The 9,393-nt window shown below is 30.6% G+C and overlaps 1 long non-coding RNA gene across 1 annotated transcript; it reads left to right on the forward strand.

The window, feature by feature from the left end:
* The first annotated feature begins 4,311 nt into the window (after positions 1-4,311).
* Positions 4,312-7,326, forward strand: LOC133823399 (uncharacterized). The gene is made up of 2 exons (XR_009888301.1): positions 4,312-4,901; positions 6,490-7,326. It is a non-coding gene; the product is annotated as an uncharacterized LOC133823399 (long non-coding RNA).
* Positions 7,327-9,393: the final 2,067 nt, after the last annotated feature.

Consider the following 9,393-nt stretch of genomic DNA (forward strand, 5'->3'; position numbering starts at 1 on the left):
GGTTCCTAGATACCCTTAAATTAATATACATAAAATTTCTAAATACTAAGTAAATGTTTAAAACGAAGATAATCAGACTCCAATTATCTTTTAGAGGTTTTGATAAACCTGCCAATACTTCTCTTTTGGAGGAAAGAATAATTGCTTTGAATCTTACTGTTTTCATCTAGGTAGATATTGCAGCATCAACCATTAAAGTAATGGGAGTGGGGGTGTAAAGACCCACAACTTACAAGACCAAAATAAAGCGGAAAATAAAATTTTTAAATTTTAATAATCTCCAAAAATCCACGTAAAAAAACTTTTAAAAAGTCGTGTGTGCACACTTAGACAATTACATTATTTTTTTCAACTTAAACATTTGTTCTGAAAAAAAAAAAAAGAAATTGTGGCAAAAAAAAGTTTCCCAAAAGCCATTTCCAAAAAGAACCAAATCCCAAAGGTCGGGCCACATGTACACTTCGACAAGTAGACTTCAGGGCTCACTACTGCACCTTGCCCTTACCTACAACATGAACAGCTAGGTAAGCAATAAAGCTTAGTAAGATTAATCTTTCAAACAAAAACATACTACGACCCAAGGACGGGGTTCTACTAAGAGTAACAGAAGCATAAGTCACTAGGGTATCAGATAACTTCTGAACCCTATCAAACAAGGTATAAAATTCAAACAAGATCATTAGCTTAGTTGTACCGAACAACCAACTAAATTCAAAATCAACCTGTACGCAGAAAATCCTAGAACAAGCAAATATAAAATATAAATGCATAACACCCTTCTACAATGGCTACAAAAATCACTGAACAGCTACAAAAATATAATGAGGTGTTCAGGCACCTCTTAGATCACAACCACTAAAATTCACCGGGTGCTTACTACCTGTTTAAACATTTCATTGGCCAACCGTACTTTCCCTTACCATGGTCACCACTTCGAGTGCCAGTATTACCTAGTAATCACTAGATTTCCAATGGCACGGTCCCAAAATACACATTGGATTTCACAATAATACAATAATTAACCATCCAGGTAGCGAGCCGGATTCATGTATTAATAATCAATTCACACACAACCGGACTCCCCCTGAGTACCCTGGTTACAAATCAACAGACATTTGACTGTGCTTCCCCTACCCTAGTCACAAAGCAATAGACATTCGACCGTGTTTCCCCCTACCCCGATCATCAGCTGGTATACTAGTATGATCTAGAAATCACTGCATTTCATTGGAACATTCTGTACACTTAATAATACCCCCTAGCCATTACTAATTAATCCCTTAATCAATCTAGTTTAAAGAACTATAGTAGACAATACACTGGCATGTTTCATGATGTAGCCAAAAGTCAAGAGTAACTTACTTGGATTTCTTAGCGTTTGTCAGCAGGATTTCTTTATCAAGAGGTGAGCCTTCCCACTTAGGTGACACTATAGTGAATCCATACAGTGACTCAGATTAATTATGGAAATTATCTTAGAATTTTTTTTTAACAATTTGGGCATTGAAGATCTCACACTCAACTTTTGTTAAGTCATACCATATTTCTACACATGCATTTAAACATGTAAAAATACAACCTCTAAGTGTCGGGGAAAACTGGTTTCCAAAACCACTTTCAAAATTCAGTCCATAACTATCTTAGTCCTCAAGGTAAAAATCTTTAGTATTCGAAGTCATTAATGAGTTCGTGGAGTCCTACTTCTAATGGTGACACAGTCTAATTACAACATTCTTACAAGTTTTTGTACAAACCGCCATTAATTAATCTCTCTAAGAAATATCCCTTTTATTCTCTTAAAAAATACCGCTTAATGATTATCTCTAAGAAACTAGTTACAACTTCCATTATATAAATTTTTATTGGAGAGAATTTATTTTAATAAAAGTTGTATTTACTTAGTTTGTCAAATTACCGAATACACCAATAAACTCTACTTAAAGTTTTTTGTGTAAAGAAATGTCAAAAATACTATTTTTTTTTACCAATTAAGACTTATTTAAATTATTAAATAATTTTTAGAAAAAAAAATTATTTTAAGTTAAGCCTAATCAAAATGGTAACCCTTTTTTAAAAATAAGTTTGCTCATTATAAAGAAAACCAATTTTAAATGTTATTTTCCAAAAGTGGGCAATTAGACCCCTTTACTTAATTTAAAGAAAATCTTAAGATAAACAATTTAGAAAAAATATTTTTTTAATCATGTTTAAGAGTAAATTGAAAATTCACTTATAATGAAATTGTGAATTTTTTTTTATAACCAATTATTGTAGCAAACCCTAATATTTTGTAAGTGTTGATAACTATCCATTCTATGAGAAATTCCCAACTTTAAAATGTCGCCATTCCTAAACCGATTACTATTTTTCTATGAGACTAAACGGGTCTAAACTTTGATACAACAAAAATGTTTACACAAAATTTCAGCAAAATGGAGCTCTCCTTCAAGGTGAAACTTGTTCTCAAAACTCTTGTTTAAGTTGTCCACATTTTACAGAAATTGCAGTTTTAATCTTCCAACTTAGAAAAATTATAACACCCAACCTATAGTGAATTTTTAGAAACTGTTTCATAGACTTAATATTTAATATACTAAAAGTGTCAAGTTAAAATTTCAGCCACAAATAATTAGTTTAACCTATTCAAACCGTACCTTAAAGGCTCAGTGTTAAAACTGACAATCAACATTTCAGATTGCACATGAAATCCAAAAATGCTCATAACTTGAGTTATACAAAACATTTTTCCACTACTACAAAACTGAGCTTTCCCGACATCCAACCACGACAGTCGACTCTGTTGACTGTCGTAATTACTTAGCCAGACTCTACGCCGACAGTAAAAAACTGTACGCATAGAGACCAACCCCGACAGCTAATAACTGTCACCGTTGCTTTTGACTGTCGCTATTGATCCCAATGCCGACAGTTAATTCGAGAGCAATATCGACAGTTAAAATGTGTCGTTATTGACACCAATGCCGACAGTTAATTCAAGATCAATGTCGACAGTTAAAATGTGTCACTATTGACCCTAACGCCGACAGTTAATTCAATACCAATGCCGACAATTAAAATGTGTCGCTATTGACCCCAATGTCGATAGTTAATTCAAGACCAATACCAACAGTCATAAAATGTCGCCAAAATTTAAATAAAAAATTATAATTAATGAATAGTATAATTTTAAAAATAAACTAAGTTATGTAAATATATATTTATAAAAATTATGTATTTATTAAAAACTTTTAAAACTAGATTTTTTTTGTTTCTAAATTTTTCATATTATTAACTTTTGTATTTATAATAATTTTTATATCAAAATTTAAATTTATTATTCTTTAACATATTTATAAAATTGACTATATTATTCTTTAACACATTTATAAAATACTTTTAAAATTTCTATAAATTTATAAGTTATAAATTTTTTAATATGTATGTTTACAATAATATTAATTTATTTATAAGGCAATGCTTACACACTATTGGATTAATTATTAATTCAATTAGTTATTATATATTTTAAAAAAGTTAATTAATATTGAAATAAAACTTGTCAACGTAATAATTAATAATTTGTAATACTAAATTTCTTTTAGTTAAAAATAAATTATTTAAATAATTTATCTAACTTTTTAATCATATTTAATATTACATATTAATAAATTATTTATTATATTTAAATATATTTTTTTGTAAATATGAAAACCTAAAAATATAGCTAATGAAATATAATTTAAAAAATAAATTAAATTATGTAAATATATTTATAAAAAAAAAAGTATTATTTTTTTAATATATACTTTTAATGTGTTATGTGGTCATACATATAAAATAATGTTAATTTATAACTTTTAACACTAAATACTAGTGTTAGGTTAAATATTTTTTTTTAAATAATTTATTAAAATTTTTATGATAATATTTTTTTTAATTAATAACTTAATGAGATAAAAATCATAATTCTATTAATATTATTTATTAAGATTATCATAATTTTATTTTTGTATAAATGAGATTTATTAAGATTTGTAGATTTACATTTTAAATTTTGGGATTCAAAATAAAAAGAAATTTTGAGAATTTAAAATAATTATGACTTAAAAGTTAATTTATAATTTTGGACCAAATATAAATTTGTAAGACTACTAATATAATTAAATATGCGAAATGAAATTTGAATTAATTTTGATAAAATGAAATAAACTTTTTGTTAATAAATCAAATAAGAAATTGATTATTTAAATAGAGCTTTGCTAATAACTTAATTAAGAAAGAAATAAGAAAATAAAATGTTAATATATTGAAAAACAAAATCTGAACCCTAGTTTCAAATGGTCATCTCTCTCCCCCTCTTGTATTCTCTCTCTTCCCTCTCTCCCGATACAGAGATGCCTCCTTCCTCGCATCCCAGTCGGCCCAGGCCATCGACACGCACGGCACCAGCAGCCTCGCAAGCCCCCGAAACCCCCAATCCCCGAGCCTCGCTAACGTACGCGCCGTCTATCCCAATCAACGGGCCGCCCGAAGTCACTACCACCCTGACGTTTTTGAGCAAAATCCGGCCACTTCAAGCCTCTATGAGCTGAGCCAACACCACCACTGTACTCATTAGACCATGGGAAGAAAAACCCACTTGAGGATCGGGCCAAAAACCACCGTGGGTGTTAGCCGAAATCCATGGAATTTCGAACGGTTTTGGCTTAGTTCCGGCCATCCCGAGCCGACGTGGGTCACACTGCCACCTTCTTTAGTCTCCTCGTGGTCAGGGCTTTCAAGCCCAACCAATTTCGTTACCCAACCGCCACTTCGTCATTGTTGTCAGAGCTCCAGTGTGGGCTTCGGCTAGCAACGACATGAGGTTACAAGAGGCTCGTCTTGAGCTCCCAACCGCTATAGTATAAATTCCTAACTCGAATTTTAATTGTTTTGAGATTTTAAATTTGTTGCAATTTAGAAAATTAAATTAAAATATGTATGTTCCTAGTATGTTAAGCGTTAATTACTATACTCAATTAAATTGTGATATATGTACTCTGGAATCCACGTTGAAATATGCAAATTTCCAGAAGTAAGATTATTTTATAAATTAATCATATTTTTTAATGTGGTTATATCTGCAATGGGGAAATGCAGATTCATGTCAACAAATTAGGAATTCATACATGATTTTTTTTTAAATCTTTTGAAAGCTGAATTTTTCTACCTACTATCTGGTCCTTAGTGAGCTTCGAGTGAGAAACTGGAACTATGGACATTACAGGCATAACTGAGAGAGCATACATATATACTAAATATGCTTGTCAATTTAATAGCTGATAAATAAAGTAATGAACTGTGTTAGTGCTGCTAGTGTTTGTAATATATTATTATATGAACACCGTTTAGCCAATACAAAAAAGTTTGTTGAGCTGCTGGATAGTACAGAAGACTATTTGATCTTTGAAAATGAAATGTGTGTTAATTAGTTGGAAATGTTGCTCTCTCACTCTCTTTGAGACATTCTGAAAGAAGGGTTCACTTGTGTCCATTGTCTAAGAAATTATATAACCTATGATCTTTAACAATAGGCATATTAACTGTAGGCATATTACTTGATTTCCTTGTTTCTGCAGATTACATACACACACATATATATATAGTCAATATTAATGCTTAAGCATGCATGCTGCTTTGATGAAATAGTTATACGTATTGTTTAGATTTGTTGGGAATACTCTTGTTTGTGATGACCTTGAGGAGGCTAAAGACTTTAGATGTCAACCGCTATGGGGCTCTAGAATGTCTTGTATTTCTACATTTTCATTTATATCTTGTTTGAAAGCAATAGTTATTGGTAATCTTTATAACAATTTCTATACTTTTGATTGTATATTGATGTGAGTTTTATTTTGATTCATGTATTTTTTTTATTTTGATCTTATAAGCATGTTATTATTTCAATATGAGATAACTTCTAGTTATTTTAACTTTTGTACAATAGTTCAGTAATGAAGAGAAAGAAAAAAGAAATGAAGGAAAGTTAGTAATATTATTTTTATAACCTAGTAACCTTCTTTGACAATCTATTTCCAATTAATTAGTTTATATATGCTCATTACATTTCAGATGCCTCTTTATATATATAAGATCCATTGTATTATTGAAAAGACTTGTGATCATAACTAAGTCAGTGTATGAAAATCTTTTTATTCCATTGATATAGTAAAAATTATTTACAAATTCTATATTATATCTTGATTACTTTCCATTTTGATCAAATGTAATTGGGTATATCTTAGTTTCTTTTTAATTATTTGGTTTTTAATCCCTCTAAATCATTCTAACAATCATTATTTATTCTCATATTTATGCTTTAAGATTAGACAATGTTTTTGTTGAATTCAATATTTTCTTCATTCGTTGATGTTTTTTTAACAACTGATTTATTGACTGAAGTTGCAATATGATGCCTTTTGTATTGAACTGTTGTCCATTCTATTTCAGAAAAATGTTTATTCTGTGTTCGTTGTTTCCTTTCATCATCTACTCAAATTTACTCTTTGAACTTGGAGATAGAGGAGAAAATCAACAGTAAGAATCTTATTAATTGCTTTTTTGACACCTTATTTTAAGACATAAGAAATCTTACTAAACAATGAGACTAATGTAGCTAAATGCTGTCAGTCATTAAATTTTCATGAAGTTTAATTTTAAAAGAAAATCAAATTTTAAGCTGCTATGTTTCTTGGTAAAATTTCTTTACATATTGTTACTGATGAGCTTTATCACCAACTAATTTATTTTCTCATTTGTCTGTGAGATGAACAGGTGCCAAAAAAAAAGATCGAAAAAGTCTTTGACTATGTGTGGTTATGGTTTATGGTTTATGTGTGGTTTGATTGGTATATTTCTGCTACATTCTTTTCATGCTGATATATTATTGTATAATTTTCATTCTGCATTTCCATTAGTGAGGCATGACTCATGCATGTAAAGGAGTTGTTCAGCTTCTCTTCTCAGTGTTAGTGGTGAGTGGTGATGAACTCTGCTGATTCTCTTTCAACTCAAGAAAGAAAGGATCCAGAATATATAAGCTTGTCTTGTTTGTTGTATTCAAACTCTGATTTGTGACTTCCGTGTCTGTCTTTGTTAAAATTTAGAGTGAAAGCAATTGTCTTTACATGTTTCACCACATTGGCCATAACTTCATGGCCCCTATCTAAAATTGGGATGTAGTAATTATCGGATACCAATTTACTCATAATTATTGTTTAAAATCCAAAGAACAGATATATATTGACTATGCCTTGGAATTTATTTTAGTTTTGGTTTGACTTTAATGATGTTCATTCTGGATTGTAGGCTAAAACTCTACTTGGATATTTAAGAGAACCAAGATAATTATATAAGAGAACCAAAGCAACAAGAAATTCTTCAAGCTGGTGGGTGTTATTTTATTTCTTGCTTGTAAGAATTATGTATATAGGTTTGTTGTGTTCTACTATTGTATGTAATAGATAGATTAATTTCAATTGTAAAAGTTAGTTTTTTTTTTAAAAAGAAGACAATTAAATTGTTAATATAATTAGCTCCTCGTAAAGATTTTATTATTATAATTATAAGTTTTTAGATTTGTATACAAATGCTTTATTTAAATCATAATTTTTAATTTAAAATAAATATAAATTAATTTTTTAAAAATTAAAAGTATAAATTTTAAGGGTACGCATTGCGCGTCGTAAAAAAAATTCGTTAGTGTTGCCAGTAACGGCGACACCTAATAACTGTTGGCGTAGCCAGCAACGGTGACACTTAATAACTGTTGGCGTAGCTAGCAACGACGATACCTAATAACTGTCGGAGTGGCTAAAAACAGCGACACCTAATAACTGTCAACGTTGTCAGCAACGGTGATACCTAATAATTGTCGGCGTAGCCAGCAACGACGACACCTAATAACTGTCGGTGTAGCCAATAATGACGACACCTAATAACTGTCGGCGTAGCCAGCAACGACGACACTTAATAATTGTCGGCATAGCTACCCCTATGCCAACATAGGCAAATATAACAGTTAGTCAACTGTCATCGTTGCTCAATGGCGATAGTTAAAAACTGTCGGGAATTCCCATTTTTGTAGTAGTGTTTAGTGATTAAAGATGCTAAAATCATGTACTCTTCCTAAATAATGCATTAGTGAAAACCCCATTTATAAACCATGTCATTTAGGCACTGTAAAACTAGTTGGAAGCTACTGTAACATTTTTGACAACAAGCTATCTTCAACAAAGCCTATGAAAACTTTGGATTTCCACTACCAAACAACCTCAACTTGCATGCATGCAAACCAAACAGCCATAAAAGAAATAATAATCACCAACCCACCTACTTTGACACTAAATATGGCCCACAAACTTAGATGGAAGGATCATTTAGAAAGATTTAAGGTAAAGAGTCAAGATTTTACCTTTGTATTAAAGTTTTGACTTTGGCTTCTATGAATTGGCTCTAAGCTTCCCAAATGCTTTCCAACTTCCAACCTCTCTCCAATGCCTCTTCAAGATCAGATTTGATTCAATAAAAAGAAGAAAAAAGAGAAGAAACACCAAGATTTCAAAACCCTAACGAAAGCTTACCTTGTTAGTGTCCAAAGCTCCAAGTATGCCCTAGAAGCTCTTGGATCTTTCATGCAACACTCCTAGGTTCTTTAACAAAGATCAAAGAGTGTTTTTAAGAGTGGATACTAAAAAACAAAGAGGAAAAAGAGAGCCCTAGGTTCGGCATAAGAGAGAAGAAAATAAACTTTTGTGAACATTACCTCTTTTGTAACTTGTTTCATGAGTCTAGGAGCTTCAATGGAGGCTCCTCTTTTCCTTAGAGAGAGAGGGAGTATGAAGTTTTGAGAGGAAATGGAGAGGAAAATAGTCTAACTTTTCTTTTTGTTGTGATTGGAATGGAAGAGAGAGAGAAGAAGAAGAAGGAAAATGAGTAGAAGAGAGGCTTTGAGTTTCTCAAGTTTAACTTGGGGTTTAAGAAAATATGTGTAGTGATTACCCAATTAAATAAAGAAATAAAATACAAAAGACTCTCCACTTCCCTTGTCGCCGCCCCTATAGAAAGGCCAAAATGGCTTTTTTTTTTATTTTTAATTTCCATCTTATTTTTAATTTTTCCTACTATTACATAGTTTCTGGAAAAATTAATCCTAATAAAAATTGGTTACCATATTTTAAAAATATTGTCACACACATAGATAAATTTTTTTATGCCTATTATTTAATTCAAAATTATTTATTTTTTCCTAATCACATACTTAGGAGAAATTGAGTATTTTACTCAAAATGCCACATAAATTGGAAATTTCCATAAAATTTCATTTTTATTTTCATTTTTCCAAATTTATAATAG

Source organism: Humulus lupulus, chromosome 3 (genome assembly GCF_963169125.1).
Source record: "Humulus lupulus chromosome 3, drHumLupu1.1, whole genome shotgun sequence".
Taxonomy (NCBI): Eukaryota; Viridiplantae; Streptophyta; class Magnoliopsida; order Rosales; family Cannabaceae; genus Humulus; species Humulus lupulus.